Source organism: Macaca thibetana, chromosome 18, assembly GCF_024542745.1.
Source record: "Macaca thibetana thibetana isolate TM-01 chromosome 18, ASM2454274v1, whole genome shotgun sequence".
NCBI classification, from domain to species: Eukaryota; Metazoa; Chordata; class Mammalia; order Primates; family Cercopithecidae; genus Macaca; species Macaca thibetana.
The window spans coordinates 53,220,565-53,248,522 of record NC_065595.1 but is presented as its reverse complement, the minus strand read 5'-3'; the positions used below and the strand labels follow the sequence as shown (position 1 = coordinate 53,248,522).

The 27,958-nt window shown below is 37.3% G+C and overlaps 1 long non-coding RNA gene across 2 annotated transcripts; it reads left to right on the top strand.

The window, feature by feature from the left end:
• Positions 1 to 12,690: 12,690 nt before the first annotated feature.
• LOC126940970 (uncharacterized) lies at positions 12,691 to 25,057 on the top strand. 2 transcript variants are annotated; one of them, XR_007721016.1, is made up of 5 exons: positions 12,691 to 12,792; positions 16,024 to 16,185; positions 20,055 to 20,383; positions 21,056 to 21,286; positions 24,789 to 25,057. It is a non-coding gene; the product is annotated as an uncharacterized LOC126940970 (long non-coding RNA). The 2 variants fall into 2 exon arrangements; XR_007721015.1 differs by lacking the exon at positions 12,691 to 12,792 and adding an exon at positions 12,950 to 13,023.
• The last annotated feature ends 2,901 nt before the right edge of the window (positions 25,058 to 27,958 follow it).

The following is a 27,958-nucleotide window of genomic DNA, read 5'->3' as shown; positions in this document are numbered from 1 at the left end:
GCTATGACTACGTTGACTTTTTGTAAAAACATGATACTCTTGTAAGTTAGATCTATGGAGATTATAACCTAAAGCAAAGGATTTCCTTAAAATTATCAATTACAGGAAAGAGATCTTCCTATAAATTGTTAATTGACATTTTCTGTCAAGTCACCTTTGCAAATGACCCCCAGGAGTCGTACATGCTGTGAAAACATCCTCACATTCAGAATCTGCCAATCTGCAGGTAGGGAGCTTCTTAGGAAAGTGGATAGAAACCAGTTACCAAGAGGTGGGAATGCTTAGGTAGACACCCTTGCTGCAGGCTGACCAGGAGCCGGCATTCCTCAAAATCAAACTCCAGGTTGAATTCATTGTTTTCAGCTACGTTGCTGCCTTCAGGTTTTTGTGGTTTAACTCAAGGATTTTCTGAGCCAGCCAGCCCCCAGATTGAGTACTAGCTGTGTATGTTGTACTCTTCTAGGTCTTTGGAAAATGAAGTAGTATTTCTAACAGCTATAAAAAAATAAACAGGGTCAAGCAGGTCCTAGTTAAGAAAGAGAACTTTATTTTCCTTAGGTCTTAAGGAATCTAGAAATAGAGGATTTTCGTTTGTCATAGTGAAGAAGGATGACTTTTATATTATAGAAGCAGGTTAAGAGCTAAGCAGAATATATCTTAAAGTATTCCCCAAATGAAAATGATTTGTATCTAGTTATACATTCATCTCTGGGGCTCTCCATTTTCTTATCAATAGGCTTTAAATAAAAGTCTTATTTAAATATGTAGCCTCTTTTCAATTTTGCTACGAAAAGGTATACTGGATGATGAAGAAATGTCCCCAGAGGCCAAGAAAGTGTTGATGGCAGGAAAAATGAGGGGTCCTCATGGGAAAGGTGTAGTCAGAGGATTAGAGCTGGGGATAGAAGAGTGGATTTCCCCCTTCAATTGGAAAGTATTTTTCCATGGCCAGCTTCCAAGCTTAGGGTTTGATTTTATTGGTTGTGGCAGTGTTTTCTTTTTTTTAATTGATTTTATATAATGTGAAGAACTGTGCTAGGTTCTTGGAACATAAAACAGATAAGACCTAGGCATTTCCCTAAGGTGGTCAAGTTATTTTGATTAATTTGACTTTTTTATCAAGGAAATTTTGATTTGCAGGGCATTTGTCATGTCATTGCATCAAAATATAAAATGACCATTTTAAAATAGCAATAATATTCATAATCACACCTTACCTAATTTCTACCCCTCTTCCCAATTCTTACTCCTCCTACTCACGGGGCAGGAATGGAGCAGAGCCAAAAGTAGGAAAAGAAGCACTCATTTTTTAATTTTGAAAGTTTGAAATATAATGGCTAATCGTTAAGGCCATGTAAAACTAGCTGTTTCATTGTAACTATATCTAAATGGCTGCATGAAATTGTTTACAGGGAACTTTCTTGGCCTCCTGACTCACAGGTTTCAATAGAAATAAGAAGCTGTCAGCCTGGTCATCTGGGTTTTCCAGGAGAAATGATTCAGAGCTGTGGTTTCCAGCTGGGGGAGGTGCAGTACCGTTGACTGTTTTTGCAAATACTTAATGTTGGAAAAGTTAATGATTGCATCTGCTTTAAATCTAGAGCAACCTTGGAGAAGAAAGGTTTCACCCACAATTTATCTTGTTTGATTTGATCAGAATCTCAAATGAGACCAACAACTGACTTGTTGACTTGGTTGATACTTCCTAAGAGTTACTTTTGGCCAAATAGCTCTGTGCACTTCCGATTTACAAGCTAAACTAGATTTGATCCTCTTTTAAACCTGTCGCACCAAGGCATGCATTTTGACTTGTGTGTTCATGCTTGACCACACACTGAATTGCAATGAACTACTTAGACAGTTCCTTTCAATGCAGTGAGATGTGATATCCCAAACTACTCATCTTCCCAGTGTAGAACTCTCCAAAGTATGTGCTACAGAACATTAGTGGCCTGAGCTTTTAGAAACTATTCTATGAACAACAAGATTTTTTTCATCAAATGAGTGTGGAAAACCTTGGTCTAAACAATGTGGAGTGGATTTATTTACTCCAGGATTTCTCGAAACTTCAAATAGCGAAGTGAGGGAAGTGAATTAGCTCTGAGTCCTAGCTCTACCTCTTCGTAATTTTTACCTTGAGCAAGTTATTTAATCTTTCCAAGGTTCAATACACTTACCTGTAAAATGGGGATACAAACACCTATGTCACAGAATTGGTCAGTGGATTAAATAAGATAAAATACCAAAAGCGATAATTTTTGCCATTTGTTTTCGGGTGTATTTTGTATCACTGTGTTTCTACATCATCATACAATTTAGGTTATGTTTTGGCATACCAAAATGTAGATTCAACTTTATTTTTTAAAATTTTATATATTTTTCTTTACTTTTAAAGAAAGGGTCTTGCTCTGTCACCCAGGCTGGTGTGCACTGGCGTGATCATACTTCACTATAACCTTGAACTCCTGAGCTCAAGTGATCCTCTCACCTCAGCCTCCTGAATAGCTGGGTATACAGGCATGTGTCACCACACCCTGGGTCTACAGGCAGGATCTGCAGGCATGTGTCCTCTCACCTCCAGCTATTCATAAGTCTGGGGTGAGAGGATCACTTGAGCTCAGGAGTTCAAGGTTATAGTAAACTATGATCATGCCAGTGCACGCCAGCCTGGGTGGCAGAGCAAGACCCTTTCTCTAAAAGTAAATAAGAATATATAAAATTTGTTTAAAATTCTATTTAAAATCAAATCCTAATTTTAATTTGCAAACAAAGCAGAGGTATTGCTGAGCATTTAAAATTCTACTTAATCACTCTTCTGTTAGATGCCCCATTGGAAATCACACAGCAAATCTCTGGGAATTATCTGACCATTTAATGTCCATTTTTATGTGACCTTAGTATTATCTTATACTAGTCATTGATTTTTCTATTGGAATTCTATAGACCTTTAAATGGCCTTCCACTGATGATGCCAATGTGTTTTAAAATATTGGAAAGGTAAAGCAGTGCTTCCTACATACAATGCATCCTCTTGCTGAGAAGCTGAATCTCATCAGAGGCCCTGATCTTTGGTCTCATATTACACTGAGTTGAGTTGCCCAGATTACTACTCAAGAGCCATCAGGATGTCTGAACTCTGGGTTTCCAGCCATTTACCATATTTATTGTCACATTATCCACCTTCATCAGGGTACAATAAACATCTCTGCAGAGGGTACTATCTTTAAAATAGTTCACGTATTGGATTCAGCCCAAGAAGAACTTGAGTAAATCATACCTTTTCTGCTCTTTAGAATCTTTCCAGCCCGTTTCATAATAGATCCCATTTCAGAGATGGAGAGGACTTTATATATCCTTCAAATACTACCTTGTAAGCATGCCCTTTGGAAAGAAGAGAGAATTGTGACTACACGTAAGAAACCTAGTGATACACTATTGTTCACCTCATCGCGTTCTCTCTCCCCCATGACTGCAAACAATAGGCATTACATTTTCAGTTATTATATGAAGATTCTGAAGAATGGTAGCATATAAGACCAATTCTTTTTTTGTACATGACTGTATTAGATATGAAACCTAGGTAAGAGCTAAATAAACAGTGTTTGCTGTTTCCTATTAGGCATATATAATATCAAAGATGGGGTGTCTCATCCACCTGTGGGGCAAGCAGGTTATAGTCAAGATTTTCAGGGAGGCTATGGGCTCTGTGTGGCGGGATGGTGATCCCTTCTAAGTACACAGCTTAGGTCAGTCATAGTGTATTGAGGACACCACAAGTGCCTTCTATATGCCAAGCTCTAAAGAGTAGCACAAAGGACCTCTGTCCTCAAAAGTATATTTATAATACTAGGACATTCGAATGATGAAAGGCAAAAATAAGGCAACAGATAAATACATGGTGCATCTGCAGATGCTGCAGGAAGTCAGAGGAGAAGAGATGCTAGTGGGCTGTAGACAAGCAAAATGACTTTCTTGGAAGAAGAAAGTCATTGGAACCTTTGAACCAGAGTAAGATTGGATTGGCCAAAAAGAGAAGGAAAGGATTCCTGGAAGTAGGAAAGGAGTGGCAAAGAGCAGAGTGTGAAGAACCCAGTGAAACAATTGCTGCGAGTGAAGTGAATTAAGAAAATAGCAAACGCTTTGGACAAATAGCTTAGAGCAAGTTGAAGAAAAATTCTGAATCTATAATTTGGCTTTGATGGGTAGATTATGGGTGATATTGTAGGTTCTATAGTGAAGAAATGACTGTAGGAAAACAGAGCCTCAGGAAAATGGATTGGGTAGTTTTATGCAGGAAAATTGGAAATGAAGAGTAAGGAGAGAGATTGCTGGGATGACCTAAGGGTGAGGTTACTGAAGACTTGGATGAGGGTCAAAGGAGGTGGGTGAAGATGAGATAAACAGAGAAACATTAAAGATAATATTTTGCAATGCATGGATGATATCCTGAAATGCTTAGAAAGTGTAGTTAGTCAATGATGTGAGGAAAGTGTTTCATTTGAAACGCACATGAAATGCTATAAAAGTTATGGAATTTAGAATTGTACTTGAGTTTGAATCCCAGCTTGCTTCTTCACAACCAACAGTGATCTCAGGAAAATTATTAAATTATTTATACTTAAATTTTCCCAAATCTAAAATGAGAATAAAGTTGTTTATGTTTATTAAACAAACTAACACATAAAATGCCCAACACTGGTAGGCACTCAAAAAACATTAGGCCTTGTTTCTCTCAGGTAATCCTAAATCACGCCACAAGGAGCTAGAAACAAGAAACTGGAAATCAGGTGTAAGTTCAGTAGCTAGAAGTGAAGTTAACCACCATCTAAAAAGAGGTGGCAGTCTGAAACATAAGTAAGGTCCACAGTTGTGTTGAGGAAATAAGTAAATAAGGAAAAGAAGAAAAAGTGCATAAGATTTAGAGAAAACTTAAGATGAGAGAAAAAAAGGAAGCACTACATAAAAAGATGAGCAGTACATAAGTGGTGTCTTTAGTATTGTATTTAGAACCTAGTCATCAATCAGTAAAAACTAGCTGTTACTATTGTTGCTGTTATTATTGTTAGAGATGATCAAAGGTGTAAGAATGAACCCTGGCAAGAGCAATGTCATGATCATAAACTGCAATAAACTAAGAGGTGATTCTCTGTGTCCTAAACTGCCAAGAGATTAGGATAGGATTGCAAAGTCATTTCATTCAAATGAAAGTAGTTGGCGACCAAAGTGTTTGACCTTTGTAATTCTCATCTCTAGTGGAAACTCCATCTTAATTTAGGAACAAGACTATGTGATGCTCACATAACTATCTGAACATGAATGATGCATGATTGGGTTAACCATCGCCAAAAATACCTCGCCAGCTGATACCCAACCTGCCACAGAAAGAACAAAGAATCAGTGTCCCTAAAATAAATGCAACTGGCAAGCTATTCTAACATAGAGAAAAATAGGAAATTATGAACTTTCAAAAAATATAATTCCCTGTGATGATTTTTAATAAAGCCAAATGCCAAATACTGGCTTTCCCTTTTGTTAGAAAATGAATAAACAGTTTTGCAGTGACCTGGAGGCTTGGATAGAGAGAATAAATGAATTATTGACACATGAGGAGTAGACAATTCTCCATCCACTGTTGAGCTTTTCATTTTTTTGTGGAGCAGATGGTCCAAATAAAGCAGCCAAAAATAACAGGTGGGTTTTATTACATTAAGCCACTGAAAATACTAAGCATTTACAGTTTAAGTCATGTTCAAAATATTAAGCCTTAAAATAACTTTTTGAAAATAGTCTTTCATATTTGTAAGACACCTTTGTCCATCATTGAAGATATCAAAGCACAGGGACCAAAGCATATATGAAAACATTTTTAGGGACAACAGGGGAAAGGCAGATAGGAAGAAACAGCTGCTCATCATAGAAATGGTTTTACACGGGGTTGTTAAACCATGTGGATAAACTCTAACTGAAATGGATAACATCACCTCTTCTGGGGCCAAGCAAAGCTTGAGTCTAAGTCATTGTTATCATAAGTCTGCTGGTTTCGCATGTCCTACACATCACCATTCAACATATGAACAGCAACTACAAAGAACTCAAATACATTATCCCTCCTGTAATTTGTCAAACGCATAACTTTAATTAGAATTCAAACTCCAATCCAATAATACCTAAGCTATATGCTATATGCTATGTATGTGCCTTTTAAGGTATATTTTCACAAGTCACGGAAGGAAAAAAAGAGTCTGCAAGGTGGGAAGAGATAAGAGAAAATATACTGCTTGGTTCCTCAACAGAAGAGATAGTGTAGCTAACACTGTTCAGAGGTTGTTGTTGTTGTTGTTGTTTGTATAGTATTCCTTATAACTTAAATACATTTGATGACTAGTTTTAAAAATAAAAATCATGTCTTCTTACCATCCTTCTCCAATCTCCCACTTCCCTGGAATAACTACCATTAACATTTTCAAGAGTAACCTTCAGAATCTGAGCATGTACCTTGACAGTTGAAATGCTCAAACCATTAAGCCTACAATGAATTTTAAGAATCTTTTACATTTATAAAACATCTTCATCCCTATTGAATAATTTAAAACCATAGGCACCTTCCTGGGTATGAAGCATGAATTATAAAAAATGGCATTATGTCTCCACTCAATGTTTGAAACTTTCTCTAAAAAATTTCAACATCGCTTCATGGATCACTTTTACATGTACATGGAGATCTACTTTTCTTTAGGTATATCCCAGTTTATTTGATTATTCCCCAAAGGATAGGTATTTGTTACCTTCAAATGTCACTAACATAAAGCTCCAATTAATACCCTTGCTTATGTGTGCTCTTACCTGTGCAATTGCACAAGTATTTCTAAAGAACTTATTGCTGGAGGAAGGCTGGATAGATCAAAGATTTTGTGGATTTTTATTTCAATACCTCTTGGAATACCCATTTTCAAAACTTCCTCAATTTTCTTTTACTTTCAACAAGTCATACTACATTTTTTTTCTCTTTAAATCTCAAGTCCCTATTTATTTAGGAGACATTGATGCCTCTTATTCTTTCATCTCAGGTTGGCTGCATTTGAGAATCACTTAAGAATCACATATTTTTGCTGATCATATATGGGACAGGGAAGAGGATCTGGTGAAAGATAAAACAGTTTAAACTGTAAGACGTGAGCTCAGATAAATATTGGCATTGTCACTGGGACATGGAAGTAGTAATAATTGGGAGTAATAGTGTATATTTCATTGATAAATCACTTGATGTGTAAATATGCCTTTTGGCATATTTAGCAAAAATATGCCTTTTGGCTTTGATTGTCAAAAAATCTATCCTATGTAAGCTCAATACGAATACAGATGCTTGTAAAAGAAATTATAGGTGGTGGGTATGTGGTGGTGGGAGGGGTTAAGATTTCATTTCTGCCTGACATAACAAAGGAAAGGTGTGACAAGTTGTGATTATGGTAGTTGGAATGAGCCTATATATATATGAGAATAAGCACAGGAATGAGAAAAATAAAGAAATCGATCCTTTAAGAAGATCCTGAAGAACTGGAAATAAGAGCACTTTTTGATATGCGGAATACAGAGATGGTAACTAGCTATGAGTGTCAATGAGCTATCTCAGGCCTTGTCTCCCAATAATCAAATTATATTACATGAAAATAGACAGTGGAATTGTGGTAGAGGCAGACTAGAATTAGAAAGCACAGCAAGTAAGGTCTGAGTAGGACCAGCCTCATAGCAGGGGACATGAGAAGGAGAATCTGGAACTCAGAAGATCTGGAACTTGGAAGATTCTTCAGTTGCTTAATGCAATAGTCCGGTGCATCTGGACTCTGAGGAGTGTCTGCAATGTGATTTATTTTATATAGGTTTTAGACTCAGCACAGCAAACATAGATAGGGCAAATAGAACTGTCCCCAAATAGTGAGCAACTGAGGCCAAGAAGGGTCACATCACTCAGCTCTACTGAGGAAAGAAAAGACAAACCTGGAGCACACTACTTTGACTCAAATAAGTTCAATTAACTTATTTTCCCTTAGCTGGGATCTCACTTCCAGACCCACAGAATACTTCCTTTTTGTAAGTAATATTAGCATCGAGGCTAGAGGATATTAAGTATTGTTGGCTTATGTTTTCCTAGTGTAGACTGAGTATTTTGTGGTTTTGCAGATACGTATACAGACACACAGTTGTACATGTGGATCCCAATTTATAGCTATGCAGAATATTAAATGAGGAACAGACTATGGGGTCTTTGATCGTCCTTCTCATCAAACTCTCATCCCACCAACTTCAGGCCTTTTGCAGCTAGTTATTCTTGGTGAGTCAAGGTGACTGAGTTCTCAAGAGTTATTTTGGTCCATATGGAGTACCGTTGTATTCTTCCCATGTTTACACTTTCTCCAGGTGTTCAATAAAATGATTGGTCCTTCTGTGACTGGCTTGTTTCACTAGCCAGTGCCTTGCAGATTCATCCATGTTGTCACACATGATAGGAATTCCTTTCTTATTAAGACCACATAACATCCCATTGTATGTGTATATCTCATTTCATGTGGGCTAAAACAGTTCAACTCATAGAAGTAGAGAGTAGAATGGTAGGTGCCAGGGACTGATGGGAGGGAAAGATGGAGAATTGTTCAAGAGGTGTAAAGTTTCAGATATCCAAGATGAGTAAGTTCTAGAGGTCTGCTGAACAATCTTGAAGTATACTTCACCATACTGCATTATGGACTTAAAAGGTTTGTTCAGGCCGGGCGTGGTGGCTCACGCCTGTAATTCCAGCACTTTGGGAGGCTGAGGTGGGCGGATCACGAGGTCAGGAGATCGAGACCATCCTGGCTAACACTGTGAAACCCCGTTTCTACTAAAAATACAAAAAATTAGCCGGGCGTGGTGGCGGGCGCCTGTAGTCCCAGCTACTCGGGAGGCTGAGGCAGGAGAATGGCGTGAACCCGGGAGGCAGAGCTTGCAGTGAGCCGAGATTGCGCCACTGCACTCCAGCCTGGGCAACAGAGTAAGACTCTGTCTCAAAAAAAAAAAAAAAAAGTTTTGTTCAGAGGGTAGATCCCATGTTAAGTATATTTACTGTAAAGAAAAAAAACCCAAACAACAACAACAACAAAAATAACCCAGGGGCATGAGAAAACTTTTGGAGGTGATGGATTCATTTATTACCTTGATTGTGTGAATGGAAACAGATGTATTTCTATGTCCAAACTCATAACATTGTATACATTAAATATGTGCAGTTTGTTGTATATCAATTGTATCTTGATAAAACTGTCAATCAGTCATTCGATCTGTCCCTATTAACATATTTAAAAGAAAAGATAAGATAAGGAAAGCCAATGGTAGTTAGGAAGGCAGGGATTAAGAAAAACACCGAACAATTTAGAGGCAAATATTCTCCCTGTATCATTGTCTAATCTGCCTATGTCCACAATTACCTGCTCACCACTGGCAGACTGCTATTGGTTTCTAATCAACTTATTTTTGGGTTGGCTTTTTGTGTGTGCTTCACGCTCCCTGTGCCCCTAGTGCCAGAGTCTCTACAGCAAATTTGTGCTTTTCCATTGCTGCTCCAAGATCAACCTTTCTTCTTTTCATACTACAATCCTTTAGAACCTTAAAATCCTTGCTATGTCAATCATTACTCTCACTGTAGCTTCCTTTCTTCTGTCCTTCCCTTCCTCCTTTTTTCTATTCATGGTGGTTAAACACATGCACTCTAGAGTAAGATAGCATTCAATTTTGGCTATATCTATTAAACAGTAGTGTAATTTTGGTTATTTACCTTTCTGAGGCTCAGTTTCCTTATCAGGAAGATCAGGAAGAGTAAATAAGTTGTCCATTTTGTGTGAGAATTAAAATGTGATAATGCATATCAAGTGACTGGCATAGCATCTGGCACCAGTATGCAGTAAGAAGAATAATGACCTATTAGCCATATTGTTTATTAGTCTTGTTAGTATTAAGCAGTTTGTATTTTCTAGACACTGTGTAAGGCACTGAAAATATAAAGTTAGCTTATTATTTAAATAAACTATGGTTCCTTGAGAAATGTATAATCTGGTCAATGTCTCCAGCTAGACTTTATTTATTTATTTTTTGAGACAGATTCTTGCTCTCTTGCCAGACTGGAGTGCAGTGGTTCGATCTCAGCTCACCCAACCTCCGACTCCCTAGTTCAAGTGATTCTCCTGCCTCAGCCTCTCGAGTGGCTGGGATTACAGCCATGCACCACCACACCCAGCTAATTTTTCTATTTTTAGTAGAGACGGGGTTTCACCATATTGTCCAGGAGGTTCTCAATCTCCTGTCCTTGTGATCTGCCTGCGTCAGCCTCCCAAAGTGCTGGGATTACAAGCGTGAGCTACCGTACCCGGACGACTTTATTCTTATTGCTGGTGCAAACACGTGGCTAGGTTTCTACCTACCTTTAAAAACAGTTTGAACAGAACTAGAACCTCCAAAGTGTGTTGCTCATATTTTAGCTCTATAACAAAAGTTTATTTCATACAGAGTGCAACATGGCGAAACCAGCCCAGTCTTTTGGACATACAGTCAAGTTCCTGACTCCGAATTTCCCTTCTTACATGGGCAGAGAAAAAGCTCTTTATAACCATATTTATTGTGTTTTATCCTGTAGTCATACCTCTGGTATCAGGACAAATGATTCTATCCTCCTATACCCCACATTTTCTTGGGCAGAGGTAGTTGGAAGAATTGGGAAAATGATCCCATGTTCTTAGTTCCTACAATCAGTTTGTTCTAAGCATTTGGTCACTCCCAGGGAAAGGAAGCCACTCCTACTGAGAACTAATAGAGCAAAAAAGGTTTTTACCTCCAATGAAACAAGGAAGTTTTCACAACTTCAAACTGTAAGCACATCTACCAAATACTGCAACAAATATTCCTGTATCACAGAAACATTCAACCTGTTAGGTCTCAAAGAAATGATCTCTGAAAAGGTCTCTGCAAAGATCTCAGGGTAGATGTAAGGCTTCAAAGAAGAAATTATAAGACAAAGCATGAAGAAAAAAAAAATGACCTAGCATGATTCAGAGGAAATATAAGAGAAAACTAAACTATGATAAAGATGAAAGTCATATTAGGAAGAAAACGATCAATGGAAACAACAATGATGGCTTGGAAGTTGATATATGTATGAAAGAAAAAGAGATCCTGTCTATGCATAACTGGTGTCTCTGAAGAAGAGTATGGAAAACATGGAGCAATTAAAATTACAAAGCAATAGCACAGGTGAAAATGTCACAGAAATGAGAACAAACCTAATCTGCAAATTGAAAGTGCAGTCTGTAAAATTGACACAGAATCGTCCGAGACATTTTGGGAAACTTACTGGACTTTAACAATGCAGAAAAACATAACGTGAATGCTATGGACTGAATGTGTCCCTTCTGAAATGTACATGCTGAAATCCTAATCCCCAATGTGACAGTCTTAGGAGATGGGACTTTTGGGAAGTAATTAGGTCATGGAGCTGGAACCCTATGAATGGGATTAGTACCCTTATAAAAAGACAAGGGCCCGGGGAGAGGACACACGAGTGGGCGCTTGTTTTATCTCTCTCTGCTCTCCCTCATGAGAAGGTACAAAGGTAAGAAGACCATCAACAACCAGGAAAAGTGCCCTCCCTAGATGCCCACCAGGAGCTATTGGTGTCTTGATCTTGGACTTTTTATACTCTGATGGTGAGAAATAATCTCTGTTGTTTAAGTCAACCATTGTGCGGTATTTTTGCTACAGCAGCATAAACAGACTATGACAATGAGCATGGGACAAGAAAGGCAAATAGTGTACAAATGGGAAAATTGGGTTGGCTACAGATGTCTCTAAGGCAATGTTCAATTCCTGAAGACAGTAAACAGTATCTGAAAAGTCCTGAACGAGTAGCCCAGTAGTTTATACCATCTACTCTTCAAACAAAACACCACGAGACATTTCCATGAAGTCAGCAACTTTGTTAACAACTTAGGGACCAAAGCACTCTTTAGTAGAATGGATACCAGTCAGACAAGAGATGAAGCATAATAAAAATTCAATGATGAGCCAGACATGTGGCTCACACCTGTAATTCCAGCACTTTGGGTGGCTGAGGCAGGAGGACGGCTTGAGCCCAGGAGTTTGAGACCAGCATGGGCAACATGACAAGACTCTGTCCCTATAATTTTTTTTTTTTTTTTTAGTTAGCCAGGCATGGTGGTGTGTGCCCTTAAGTCCTAGCTACTTAAAAGGTTGAAGCTGGAGGATTGGTTGAACCCAGGAGTTCAAGGCTGCAGTGAGCCATTGTCGCATCACTGCTCTGCAGCCTGGGTGACAGAGTGAGACCCTGTCTCAAAATTAAAAACCAAAAACTTACATATGGAGAAGATATGGTAAAAAGACTGGCTGTAAATAGTGAATCAATTTAAGCACAGAATTATAGTTTCAAATCAAAAATAAAAATAGATACAATTTAAAATACAAAAGTAATTTTGTATAAATCCTTTTATATTAAAATGTAAAGATTTTTAAGGGATTAAATATCTCTTGAAGAAACCATTATTTTGGTTTTACTTAATTTCTTTTTCTTTATTTGGATTCCACAATTTTTATTTTAAACAGTAAATATAGCATGATAATACTTTACAATTTTTTTTTTTCCATTTTAGGTTCTGGGGTATATGTGCAGGTTTGTTACATGGGTAAATTGCATGTCACTGAGACTTGATGGATGAATGATTCCATTGCCAAAGTAGTGAGAATAGTACCTGAAAGGTAATCTTCAAACCCATGTTTCCTCCCACCCCCTACACTCAAGCAGTCTCCAGGATCTATTATTTTCATCTTTATGTGTATTCTTGTTTATCTCCCATTTATAAGTGAGAATATGTGGTTTTTGATTTTCTCTTCCTGCGTGGGTTTGTTTAGGATAATGGCCTCCAGCTGCATCCATGTTGCTGCAAAGGACATGATTTCATTCTCTTTATGGCTGCATAGTATTCCATGGTGTGTATATACCACATTTTCTTTATCCAGTCCATTGTTGATGGGCATCTTATTTGATTTCATGTCTTTGCTACTGTGAATAGTATTGTGATAAACATACAAGTGCATGTGTCTTTTTGGTAGACTGATTTATGTATATAACCAGTAATGGGATTGCTGGGTTGAATGGTAGTTTTATGTTCTTTGAAAAATTATACTGCTTTCTACAGTGGCTGAACTAATTGACATTCCCACAAGCAGTGCATAAGTGTTTCATCATCTCTGTTACCTCGCCAGCATCTCACCAGCAACTTTTTAATAATAGCCATTCTTACTGGGGTTAAATGATATCTCATTGTCGTTTTTATGTGCATTTCTCTAATAATTAATTGTGATGAGAATTTTTCATATATTTGTTGGTCACATGTATGTCTTGTTTTGGAAAGAGTCTGTTCACATTCTTTGCCCATTTTCAATGGGCTATTTGTTTTTTGCTTTCTGATTTGTTTAAGTTCCTTATAGATTCTGGATATTAGACCTTTGTTGTATGTAAATAAATGTTTGTAAACATTTTCTCTGATTCTGTAGGTTGTCTATTTACTCTCTTGATAGTTTCTTTTGCTCTGCAGAAGCTCTGTAGTTTAATTAGATCCCATTTGTCAATTTCCTGTTTTGTTTGTTTGTTTGTGTTTTTTTTTGAAATAGAGTCTCGCTCTGTCGCCCAGGCTGGAGTGCAGTGGTGCAATCTCGGCTCACTGCAAACTCTACCTCCCGGGTTCACACTATTCTCCTACCTCAGCCTCCCGAGTAGCTGGGACTACAGGTGCCTGCCACCATGCCTGGATAATTTTTTGTATTTTTAGTAGAGACGGAGTTTCACCATGTTAGCCAGGATGGTCTGGATCTCCTGACCTCGTGATCTGCCCTCCTCGGCCTCTCAAAGTGCTGGAATTACAGGCCTGAGCCACCGTGCCTGGCCAATTTCTGTTTTTGTTGCAATTGCTTTTCAGGACTGGGTTATAAATTTTTGCCAAGGCTGATATCCTGAATGGTGTTTCCTAGGTTTTCTTCTAGAGTTTTGATAGTTTGCAGTTTTACGTTCAAGTCATTAATCAATCTTGAGTTAATTTTTCTATATGGCGAAAAGAAGGGGCCTAGTTTCAGTCTTGCCCGTATGGATAGCCAGTTATCTCAGCATCATATATTGAACAGGGAGTCCTTTCCTTATTGTTTGTTATTGTCAACTTTGTAGAAGATCAGGTGGTTATAGGTGTGTGGCTTTATTTTTGGGATCTCTATCTTGTTCCATTGGTCTATGTGTCTGTTTTTGTACCAGTACCATGCTGTTTTGGATAATACTTTTTGCTCCATTTCCTATTGATCTCTCTGTAAGGAGGTGTATGAAATGGTGCTCAGCAAATAACTAGAGTAATTTGGAGGTGGTGAAAATTCATATGGTTTAAAGAACATGTTTTCTTTATACTTTTTGAACTGCTTGGCTTTTTCTAAACAAGCAACTATTAATTTTACATAAAAGGCATTTACTTAGCTTCAATTCTAATAATGTAGCAGAAGAAATGTGAATGGAAAGGAAATAAAGCAGTAACCATTTACTCTTTCTCTAAAATACCATAACTCAATCAGTGAGTTCAAAATCAGTTTAAAGACTGGTCACAGAATCATTCTATTCTGCCTACATTTGTATTTGTTTAATACTTTCCTTAAGACATATTTTTAAAACACTCAATTTGTAAGTTATTGAATAAAAGACCAAACTTTGGCATACATATAGTCCCAGAACATTTTAATATTGTGCCCGAGTTTCACTGTGAAAATAAAATGTCCTTTTCTTTTGTCTAGTTTGGCTGTTTCTCATATTAATGACAAAAATATTGGAGTCAATCAGGGATGAAAATTATTACTTCTATAGCTTTTCATTTATAGAGGTGAATTTGTATATAAATTTTTTAGTCAGAAAAAGCTGAGTTATACAATCTTTCTTTATAGTTCTCATTTTAAAAAATTGTTTTTCATTTGATTTAAAACTAGACTAATTCAATGACAAAGTTACAAGGGAAGTAAAATTATGACAGCTGAGGTTGGGCAGGCAGATGAATTTTGATGTGGTATCTGAAGCTAAAACCATGTTATAAAACTCATGTGATTCTATTTGTTTTAGTGGAATTGCTAAGCATTTATTTGCCTCTCATTAGCAAAGTGTTTCATTACTGAGTTATAGAATTTTCATAAAGTCCAACAAGCTTTTGTGTGCCAAGAAAAGAGGGAGGGAGGGTTGAATAAAAATTTAAAAAGAGCAAACAAAGTATTTGTCTCTCTTTTACAAAACCATTTAAAGTTCATTAAGTCCCCTTTATTAGCTAACCCAGTGTCACAAACAAAATACAAGGGAGAAGACCGTAATGTAACTTTCTGAGGTCATGGAATGATCAGATTCATGAAATGCTGAAATAGGAACTTTACTCTTCTGACTCTTCTTCCTTGTAGTCAAGCCATGAAAGGCAAGAATGTTCAAAGTGACAACTTTCGACCTTATTGGGTCTCTGAGTGGTACAGTGAATGTGATGTTAGGGCAGAGAATAGAAAATATTCTATCTGCCATTTTCTTCAAAAGATTTTAAGAAGTGCTCACCAAGTCCCTGCACTACCTAGGAAATGACACTAATATATTTAAGCAGATACAACTCCAGTTTTTCCAGGACGATGGTTTTTAACTTGGGGACCATGGATCTGTTGAACCAAGAATAAGTTTCAGAGGGTCTATGAAATTTTTACATTTCTATGTTTCTATATATATGACTTACAGAAGAGAGGATCAGAAATTAGAAAAAATGCTCTAGAAGTTATTTATCTGAATAATATTACAAGAAGTAAATAATGTTTTAAATTACATTAAATATTAATTTTTTTGGAAATAGCACCCCATAAAATGTTGGGCTCAAAGGAAACCTCCGAATACTAAAACGGAACTTGTTCTATACATTTTATAAACCAACAAACTAGGTTCTCCCAACCAAGGACACTCACAAACCTGACCTGATGACAACATACCTCAAAAATCCTAAGTGTACGTATATCTTCTGGGCTGGTGAACATGGTCTCTGACTCCTCAAGTTTTATGCACAGTAGTAGAGGTTAGAAGAGGAAGCTCAATTTGAATCCCAGGTGAGTCTTTCCCAATTCCCCCACAAACAAAATGCAGTTAACATTTACAGAATAGAACAGTGCTATTGCATTCTTTTGGAATTTTAGTAAACTATTGTATGAGCCACGATACTTCCTACTTCTTCTCTTACAAGACTTATCTCTGAGAGGCCAAGAAAAAAATAAAGTGTGTTATCAACATTACTTAAAACTCTATAAATCAACTTTGTGGGTTGCAGGTATGAAGGGAGGGTTATGAAGCCCACCAGCTAGAACTTTTCATATATCTCAGGAGAACATCTCTTGGGTCATATGTAAGAGCATATTCAGGTTCTAGTTCTTTTCAAAGTAGTATATCACTGATGGTCTTGGTCTTCTGTTGGCCTTTGTATTATTCAACAAATACTTCATCTGTCCTTGTGATGTTGACATGTCAGAATTTCAAACCTAACTGTAAGAATGTTAAGTTGGAGGAATAATAAACTAGATCACCTTTGGAGCCAAAAACTGATGTGATCATGCCAAGAAAACATGAAGTTATAGTTTAGTGTTTTTGAAAACACTGAACTCTATACTTCCATTTTTGTTCCTCAGCATACCAAAAGGCATTTATTATGCTCTCTAATTGTTTGCTGCTTATATATGATGGAGTATTAAGTATAAAAATGGCACATCTCTTTTTCTTTTTTTTCCAAATTGGACATGATGTGGTAGAAATGGGAGGGAAAAGAAAGGAACAAGTTAGTTATGTTCTTCCCTATCCCTATATCTCTTGTCTTTGCAAGTGTGAGAATATTGTCTTTCCAATTCCTTCCATTAAGTATGCCACTTTTGGATTCTGTATTTGTTCTGTCTTTCTAAGAGTAGCTGACATGATACTATTTTCATTCTCATCTAGAAATATAGGAGACATTTTTCACTGAGAAAAATTCTTAGCTGAAAAGCTATGAAGTAAGTTAAAACCGCAGTTCTTCTAGACAAAGATGTGACTACAACAGCAATTGACCTAACTGGCAATATTCTAAGCCAAAGAATATGATTAATTACTTTTCTCTATTGTTTTCCACCTTTTAACAGGTGTTATTATAAATTGTGAAACAATGGGGTTCCAACAGCTCATGAATTGTTCAATGTTAATGCTGTCCATGAAATATTGTGTCCTGCTTTCTAAAAGCAGTGAATGTGTTTGCTTTCTTGTAACACTCTCAAATTTATTAGCATATAGATTACAGTGTGAAACACACTCATCATTCCGCCAAGTTGCTATAACCAACGTGCCTAGAAGACCAGCACTATTAAGTCACTTCATATATCTTGGTGACTGAATGGTTGATCTTTCTCATCCCATTGACTAATGAAGAGACACTTGAAGTGATCTCTAAATTGGTATGCAACATGCTCTTGATTTATAGCAGCACCAAACTTTATATTTATGAGATCTACACTGCAGAGGTGCCTGTAACTATAACATTTCTTCCAGGGAAAATAACTGTGGCACATTGACAAGTCAGCAGAATCTCTTGTCCTCAACTCTTCTTTTTCTCCCCTCTTTCCTTCAACCTTTCAACTATTACCCAAAGTCCAATGGTACCACATTTTGATATTTTTATTTTGAAAGCATTGTAATTCTAAGCTTTTAAGAATTGTCTTTATCACTAGTAGATAAAGTCCAGATAAGGTCATGGGGGGCGATTATGGTATAATGGTGGCATTGACAATACCTGTTTGCAAAACACATTTCAGTTAATAAAGTTTTATCACAAGCATAATTATCTCAGTATTACCCATAATCAGACTGGATCTCTAGGAGATTAACTGACATGAGCAATGTCATGGCAGACTGATTGGCAGATCCATGATTTGGGCCAGTTCTTTGAGGTCTACTTGGGTGCTCTTTCTACTATATCATATTGTGACTATGCAGCCATTTTGTTCCCAAAAGCAACATTTTCAACAAGGAAAGAGGATTTTATAAAGGCCTACATAAGGAGACAGTGACAGAATATGATTTGAGCACTGCTATGTGACAGCGTGACAGAAAAACTCACTCATCTTTAAATCCCTCTTCAACTAGACTATAACAAATGTCTAACATTTTAACATTAGTAATACATTCCCTCAAGCAAAGACTTATTTTTCATGCATACCCCTGTTAAAATGCAAATATTCCAAAAAGGCAAAAATTCAAGTGACGAAGAGAGTCAATTTGTTAAATTTATTTTTAATGCTAGGTGAGAAGAAATTGAACACAGGCAGGTGAGTATTGAGTTTAGGAAGATTTGTTGTAAATGTGTCCTGCTAAGGAGGGCAGTTCTGAGCATTTTGTGACAATAGGGTTTTTTTCTGGATGAAATCTTGGCAACATTACAGTCCTTATGTGGGCCTCGAGTGTTTTTTTATTACTGTTTATTAGTCTTGAGTGTTTGTATTAGTGTTTCTTAACCAAGACACTAAAAAGAAGCCAGATTTTCCTAGCAACAGAGTCCAAGGGAAAGAATCATAAAAAGGAGTCAGAAAAATTGTGAAATTATTCATCTGGCATACTGTTTAGTGACCACTCTTACCCACCTCCTTTTTCAATCATTCTTTTCATATTTTCTTGGGAAATTCTACTGCTCAGGAGAGAAGGTAGACAATAGGGACAATGAAAGGAAACTATAGGCTTGGTGTATTACTCAGGGGTTTCCAGAGACACAGAACCAATAAGACATAGGTAGGTAGGTAGGTAGATAGATAGATAGATAGATAGATAGATAGATAGATAGATAGGGAATTGGCTCACCAGAAATTGTGGGGGAGGAGAAATCCCAGCATCTGCTGTCTGCAAGCTAGAAAACCAGAAAGCTGGTGATGCAATTCAATCCCACTCTGAAAGCCTAAGAAGGAGGTGGGGGAACTGCTGGTATAAGTCCCAGTCTCTGAATGCCCCAGAACTAGGAGCTCCCATGTCCAAGGACGGAAGAAGATGGATATTGAAGTTCAAGAAGAGAGGGAGAGAATTCACCCTTCCTCCTCTTTATGCTCAGCTCCTCAATGGATTGGATGATGCCTGCACACATCGATGAGGCTGGATCTTCTTGACTCAGGCTATGATTCAAATGCTAATCTCTTTGCATAAACACATTTAGAAATAATGTCTTACAATCTCTCTAGGCATCCCTTAGCTCAGTCAGGTTGACACATAAAATTAATCATCACACTTGGGGTCTGGAATAAGGTGGAAGAAGCAAGACTAAAGAAAGTCTGTTGAGATCTCTCTGAGATGGAATTATCATATCGGCACTTCCTAGTGTTTCGAGTTATAGACATCTTTATATATTTGATAAAAGCAATCACTCCTGTCTCCAGAAGAATGTATGTAACATGGCACAAAATTTTACATGGAATTTTGAAAGAATCATGAGCTACCTGAACACCAAACATAGACTAAGGGACCTATGGAACTTACATATTAAAATTTGCACTAGAGGCCATGATTCATAAATATAGGCACATCAATCTTTTTGTTATTGTACCCTCAGTGCCAAATATCATGTCTGAGCACATGGAAGGTACTCAACAACTAATTTCTAAATAAATAAACTTCGATAGTAGTAGGCACCAGTAAGAAAGAATAAATGGCTGCTATATACAAACACATGTGTTAATCTTAAGAAAAAATGTTGAGGTTGGGAGGGAGACAATTTTCCTTGGATATCTCAGGATGTATGCCTGATCTAGGCATTCTGAGTAAAGGAGATGTTTTTGCAAACATGCCCTAGAAGCTAGAGATGGTGTCTCCCTAAAGATACAAACCCCTAGAGATATGGAAATTAATAAAGTCTCTTTCTTTTTCAGATACATTTGTTCACATTACAGGTCAGTAATCTTATCTTCTTCTTCTTTCCCAGATGATACGTTTAAATTGCAGAGTGAAGGTCTTTCTCTCTGGGAAGGAGAGTGACAGGTGTACCAGCCAGTATATGTAAGTTGCAAGTCTCATAATTCGGGGTTCCTCCCTGGTGATGCAAGCCCACTGCATATGTCGGTAAGCATTTGGCTCTCACTGCACCAGTTTGTGGGGATTGGGGAACAGGAAACTGCTGCTGAGATGCTGCTTTGTCTACTCTTTTCCTGTAAGTAATAAACAGTCTGTGTCTCTTACACAGAGCTTTGTTTTCTCTTGTCAGCACATGTATATAAAACGATGACAAGCTAACCTGTTATATCACACATGGAGGTAATCACAGTTCTGTTGTAGTTTCAGACAACATGAAGGAAGCCAGACATTAATAGAGAAAACTTTGTATGATTTCTATTACATTCAGGAAAAAGCAAAACTAATCTTCAGTGATAGAAATCAGAGTTGTGTTTTTCTCTGGGGTATATGAACTGAAAAGAGAAATGCAGAAGTCTTCTAGAGTGTTTAAAATGATCTATACATTGCTTTAGATGGTGGTTACATGAATACAAATATTCAGTTATCACCTAAGATTTGTGTAATGTACTGCATGTATGCTACACCTCAATAAAAATATTCCATAATAGAAAGGCCAACAGAAAAATGCCCTTTAAATTTCAGCAAGTTGAGAAGTTAAGTTTAAGAAAAGAGCATATGTCTCCAAAAGCTTTTTAAGAGGTACTTGAACTTCTGTGACCTATTTTCACTGTTACATAGAATCAGAGTGTGCCGTAAATCACCTAGTTAATTATTCCTGCTGCCAGAGCTGGGAAACCTGGAAGGCTTGTATAATGGCTAATTTTATATGTGTTGACATGGCTAGGCCATGGGTTGCCCAGATATTTGACAAGATCAAACACTATTCTGGGTGTTTCTGTGGGATGTTTCTGGATGGGATTAACGTTTAAGGTGATGGACTTTGAGTAAAGCAGAAAATCCTCTTTAATGTAGTGGGCCTCATCCAATCAGCCAAAGGCCTGAATCAAACAAAAAGATCAGCTTCCCTTGAGCAAGAGAGAATTCAGCAGACTGTCTTCAGCCTTCATCGGCAACATCAGCAATTCCTGATTCCATAGCAGATGGCCTCAGACTCGAACTCGAACATCAGCATCAGCTCTCCTGAGTCTCCAGCCTGCCAGCCTATACCCTGCAGATTCCGGACTTGCTGGCCTCCATAATAATGTGAGCCAATTGTTTATAATAAATATTTTTATACACCCTCCTGTACACAAAGATGATCCCTGACTTACAATGATTTGACTTATGATTTTTTGGACTTTACAGTGATACAAAAGACATACAAATTCAGTAGAAACTATGCTTTGAATATACATAGAACCATTCTGTTTTTCACTTTCAGTACAGTATTCAATACATTATATAAGATATTCAACACTTTCTTATATGATACGCTTTGTGCTAGTTTTGCCCAACTTCAGGCTAATGGAAGTGTTTTGAGCACATTTAAGGTAGGCTAGGCCAAGATATGTTTGTTAAGCTAGCTGTATTAAATGCATTTTTGTCTTATGATGGGTTTATCAGGATATTACCCCATCATAAGTCAAAGAGCATCTGTGTGTACACACACACAAACACACACACACAAACACACACAAACACACACACACTTTCTATATATATATGTGTACATACACACACATACACACACACACACACACACACACTTGCACCCCCCACACATGTACCCTATTGGTTGTGTTCTCTTGAGAACTCTAATGGAGCTTATCAATCTCAAAAGTTCAATATCACCGTTGCTTTTACTAATTATACAGCCTTGCCTGTCCTGTCTTATTGTCTCCAAATATGGCAGAAAACCACATCTCAATCCTTACTACATTCCGCCTAAAGTCCATTCCTTCCTTCTCATTAACGATCTCTACTTCTGCTTGTTTATTTACTGAAACATCAGGTGCGCATGGACAAAATCATGAAATCATACTGAGAACATCATGTGATTGGGAGCTCAGAAGGGCCAAAGCCTGGGATGTCATCAAAAATCAATCAAAATTATCTAGAAATCAATATTGTAACAGTATCTTTTTCTTTTTCTTTTTCTTTTTGAGACAGAGTCTTGCTTTGTTGCCCAGGCTGGAGTGTAGTGGCGTGATCTTGGCTCACTGCAACCTCCGCCTTCCGGGTCCAGACAATTTTCCCTGCCTCAGCCTCCTGAGTAGCTGGGATTACAGGCACCCGCAACCATGCCCAACTAGTTTTCATATATTTTAGTAGAGATGGGGTTTTGCCATGTTAGCCAGGCTGGTTTTGAACTCCTGACCTCAGGTGATCCGCCTGCCTCAGCCTCCCAAAGTGCCGGGATTACAGGTGTGAGCCACTGCACCTGCCTGTGATAGCATCTTTAAACTAGTCTACTCCTCAGTTTTCCCCTCTTCTTTCTGTATTTTGCTGTATTCTTCATTACATTCTTGCTAAATATGCTATCTCCAGTGAACATATGACAAGATATAGCATTATTCAATAGTGGATGACGATTGGAACATATAATTCTGGCTTCCTGATTATCATGACCCTTTATGTCCATTTACCTAATGTCTTTAGAAGGTATAACATATCGAATACATTTATTTTAGTCAAGTTTTATATCTGGTAACAGCTATTAAATTTTACATTTAATCCTAACTGGACTAGTTCAAAATTCATAAGACTAAACATATTTCTCCGTTTTTGCTTTTTTCTCTTAGTTGATTTTTTAAAGCTATATAAGACCACATTCACATAAAAGACAACTTTTACCAACTATTGTGTTTTCTGGCTCCTCAGGTAATTGTACTAATACATATTTTAAAAGAAATTTGTCAATCAGATAAATGTCTTTTTATATGACAATATAAAAGCAGCAGTGATGGCTGCTGACATTTATTGAAATATGCACAAATGTCTCATCACAGCTTGTTAAATAACTATTTTCCTGCTGAAAATATGTTTAACTTTTACCACCTCAGCAAAAGTGGATCTGATAGCAATTCTCAGAGCAGGTCTCTAATTTGGCAAATAGCCCACAGAGGTATTTTATTTACATGTTTCAAATCCTTTTTTCAAAAAGTAAGGTCTACATCAATAAAATGGAGGGATATTTTACACACACACACACCACACACACACGCACACTCTCAGACTTTATCTCTAAGAAGAGTATGGTGGCCATGAGAATGTACTTTACAAATCACAGAGCATAATTTTCTGAAGGCTTTCACTTCTGTATTCTGAAGTTTATCTCCACATTCTGACTGAGGCTATGGCTTCTACCAGCTGCACCCAGCCAGTGCCTGATCGCATTAGGGATACTAAACCAGGCTCATTCCCGATACATGTAGAACTCCTTTGGTGAGTGACTGTGGCTCAAGACCTCCTACTGAACTTGGCTTAGAACTACACTGCAGGCTAGGGGCTTCCACCCGGAGCATCCTCAACTCCGTCTCTCCTCTCAGGATGAGACCTCCACCACCGCGGTCTAATGACTTTCCAGGTCTCCCCAGTCTCCCTCTCCATTTTCTCTGCCTGGTATCTTCCATAATAGGTCATTTGCATGTTTAATTCTTGATATCTGATTCTCAAAGGGCAAGAACTAACAAATATAGAGTTATATTTCATTCTTGAAACAGTTAGTTTCTTGAGATGAAGACTATGTTTTTAATGACTTCTGTATAGAGAAAGATACACTAAAGGATAACAGAGAAAGGGAAATAGAAAAAAGAAGATGGTACTCAAAGGGCTGGCAGAAAAACAACATCAAAGAGAGGAGAAAGATAGAAGAGGTGAAAGCCAGAGATTCCCAAAAAGGGAGATAGTAAAAAGGAAATAGCATCAGATGATGAATACAATGGAAAGAAAATCTGACTCCATGTTCCCAAACTTGGCAATGCTGTCAGCTTCTTGCTTATCCTTCACCCCAGGGTGCTGTGGATAAGGAGGTGAAAGAGAGGGAAAAGTTACTGAAGAGAACAGATACTCATCTAACATCATCTTTCATCTCCAGTCATTCTTCAGGTAGTTTATCCTTCTCAGTCAGAATAAAAAACTTTCTCTAGAAGCACCAGTGTCTACAATTTCAGATATTAAAAGGCAAAATTTGCACCTTTTTTTTTTAGTTCTTGTAAACATCTAGTATATTTTATAATTCAGATATCTATTTAAAGACTGGTCCTGGTTAAAATGGAAGATTGATAAATTAAGGGACATTTTCCCTCATCTTAAAACATTTAGTCATTCTTAGTCAATCTGGACTGCTCAAACAGAAAGCCATAGACTGGGTGGCTTAAACAACATTTATTTTTCACAGTTCTGGAGGCTGGAAAGTCTAAGATCAAGGCATCAGCAGATCCAGTTTCTGGTGAGGGCTCTCTTTCTAGTTTAAAGACGATGGTCTTGTATCCTCATATGGCGAAGGGAGATCATTTCTCTCTTGCTCCTTCTTATAAGGGCCCCAATACCATTCATGAGGTTCCACCCTCATGACCAAATTATCTTCCAAAGGCCTTACCTTCCAATACCATCATAATAGGAATTAGAATTTCAACTGAATTTTGGAATGATACAAACATTTAGGTCATAAGAGTAGCCAAGATGTTCTTTCATTTAATCTTTTTCTTTTCTTCTATTCCTTTATCTCCTGTTGCTTAAAGGAATCATCATTTTTCTTTTCTAGGTGTCAACAATTTTAGCATTGCAGAAGACCATGGAGACAACTTTTTTATTTCTCCATCACACATGCACTGAAGATACAAAAATGAGTTTTTCTTTCCTATGGCCTTGGACTAGCTATATATTATAGTAATTAGCAAGCAGGCTCTGAATCACACAAGCCCTTCCCACTGACTCTTGTACTTTTTAGCTATAAGAACCTAAGCATGAACTTCGCAGAGCTCCAGTGCTTCTGTTTTGAAAAGAGATAATATTTCCTATGGGATAGGGTTGTCTGGGGGTACTAAATGAGAAATACATACAAGGTACTTAATGGAAGGTGAGGCATGTAGGACTCAATAGAGGTAGCTATTAAATGCTATGTAAGTAACAAATCCTGATAATGTTCAATTCTGAATAAAACTTAACTAGGTAGTTTTATTGTCTTTATTATTTTTTACTGATTAGAAAACTGATCCTAAAAGAAGTTAGTTAATTTTCCCATAGAAATACATTTGGTGTACAAATTGGTGATTTTCGAACCCAGATCCATTTTCCATTGTCTTGCAGCAATGCTCTACAGAGCTGGGCCCGACTCATGCCCTTGGCATAGCTGTGAGTTAGCGTGTAAGCTGTGTTCACCTGCTAAAGAGTTCATCTTCCAGAAAAATCAGAGAGATACTATGAGCAAAAGCCCAGAATTCCTTAAGAGTATAGGAGGAAGATGTACAACGAACACTCCCACCCACTAAGTAGGCAGAACAATTAAAGACTGAACTATGGTGATGCCATATTTTTACATCTGAAGGCACTGCACCACAGGCCCACAATGAACATTTAGCTCTCATAGTCTCCACATTCTTTATTCTGTTTTTGGAAAAGCTTCCTGTTTCTAATTTGACAAGCCATCTGCCTTGTTAGCTTTGCTTCCTTTATCACTTTTTTTTTTTACCTTTGAAAATAAACTCTAGAAGCAGCCCCACGTAAGGCAAAGAAAAATAATGAATAAAAACATGTGCCAAGGGCTCCACTGCCACAACGTTCATCCCTAGTGTTTTTAATTTGTCCATTTGTTTTGCTTGATTGGAGGTCCACTGAATAGGAACATAATTTCTATGCGACTGCCTGTATGCAAATACAATCATTCACTATTTCTTAATATAAAATTGCAAGATGGCTTACTTTTAGAAATACAGAGGGAAATGTAATTAAGTATGAAAAAGAGTTTCTCTTTTCCAGTCAAAAGTGTCTTAATAACTTCTATTTATATACTACTCTGTAATTGCCAAAGCACTTCTATATGTATTGTTAGACTTAATCCTATTTACCATCTCTGGGACTAAATTAGCTTATAGTTGAGGATGGGGTGGGGTAGATTTTGTGAAAGTTCTACAGATTCTGCCGTGTGCTCCCTTCTTCTTGTTTAAATACTGGGATTTTAGGAATCTGCACAGGTCTCTTAATTTATCACAGGCCTCAGGTAAAAAAACTGGTTTAGGCACAGGGTAAAAACAAACTTAACCTGTCCCTTCCAGGTAAACATCTGCATTTTAAGTGCGTTTAATTATCTCTGAAGTTCTGCCTTTGACCCTTTCACCTTCCCCAAAAACTTGCTGGGAAAGAAACCATTGGTCTGTACTCCTTGAGAAGCCTCATACAAGTTGCTTAATATTTAAAGGCTAAAAAATAATTACTTGGGCTCAAAATTAACAGGTTTTTGCTTGTATTCCCTGTGATCTATGAGCAAATTACTTTATTAGAAAATCATTAGAGCATAATTTGCTTCTACTTGTTGCTGTCATCAATTTTTATTTCTTATAATTAAAATACAGGTTCTTATAATATGTCATTATTGTAAATAGCGTGCTGCCAGATATTGATGTGAAATTGTCATTAACCCTAACACCTATGCCTTTTTTTAAAAGTGTGTGAGTTTACCAAGGTTACGCCACATTTAGACCCCTTCACCCTACTTATACACAAAGTGCTCTTTCTCCAGACTGCCGGGGATGGGTCTCACAATGAATTTCCATAAATATTTCCTTTTGCGTTGTCTTGCTTTTATTCTTGAAAGCCACGAAAACCCAACTGAATTTGTCTGGATCGTTCTGAATGAGTTTCTTACTGATGTAGGAAACACAATATGAGCAAAAGCAAAATCAGAGTCTAAGCAGGACTGAAGAAGATGGGAAGTCTGTTATTTATACTATTGTAAGAGGGAGGCTGGAAATCAGGACATTTAAGAGACAAGGATGCACAGAACCCCAGCTTAAACTATCTGTTAGAGTTTTAGTCTTGTCATCAGTCTTGCCTTAAGGGACAAATATGCTGTAGTTTTACAGTTCAATATGCACCAAAAATTCTACCTAGCGAGAGTTTCTAGGCTATTCTCTCCTTGGAAATAAATTATACCTCTCAGAAAATTCAGCCCAAGAACCAGTTATAATGCTTCTGAGAGGGGCCCGTATGTGACTTGAGAAACAGAAATTGGAAGAAAAAAAAAGTTGATTATTTTAACATGCACACTTGGTAAAAAAGCATGTGAGTATATGCATGCAGGCAAAGTCTAAGTCTTCTCCTGTGCACACTTTCAAAATAATTAGTTTTTTAAAGTTTAATAGTCATTTTGTGCATGCCCCTTTTCTTCATTGCCCGTGGTTTCACTTGGCTATAATCAAATAAAAATGGATTCACTGGTCCTCTTAACAATACAGCAGATTTGAGAGCAGAAAATAGGCCTTTAAAATATCAGATCATCTCAATTACTTGGGATTCAGCATGTGTCCTGCTTTGAGAAACCTTGAACTTTAGCAAAGAGTTCTTGACAATATATTAAAACTTCTGCAGCCTCTTACAGACCCATTTAACTCACACTTAATCTCTTTTTTTAAAGGCATGAGTCCATTTCATGAGGCTTTTTTTCCTTTTCATGATAGCTGATTTGTAATGCCTTCATATGTGTCACATGATTGTAGAAATCATTAGATAGCATCATATTTGTGGTTCTCAGACTCTAGATGATAGAAGAAAACGTAAGCATTCTATGTCCAATTCTCTGTGCATGAAGAAAAATAAGCTAAACGATGTGCATCCAATAGCTATTGACTGTGCTGGAATTAAAATTTAAGCTATTTACTCTGAAATACTATGCACTGTACTATGCTGTCTCAGGAACTTATCTTCTGAAAAAAGACT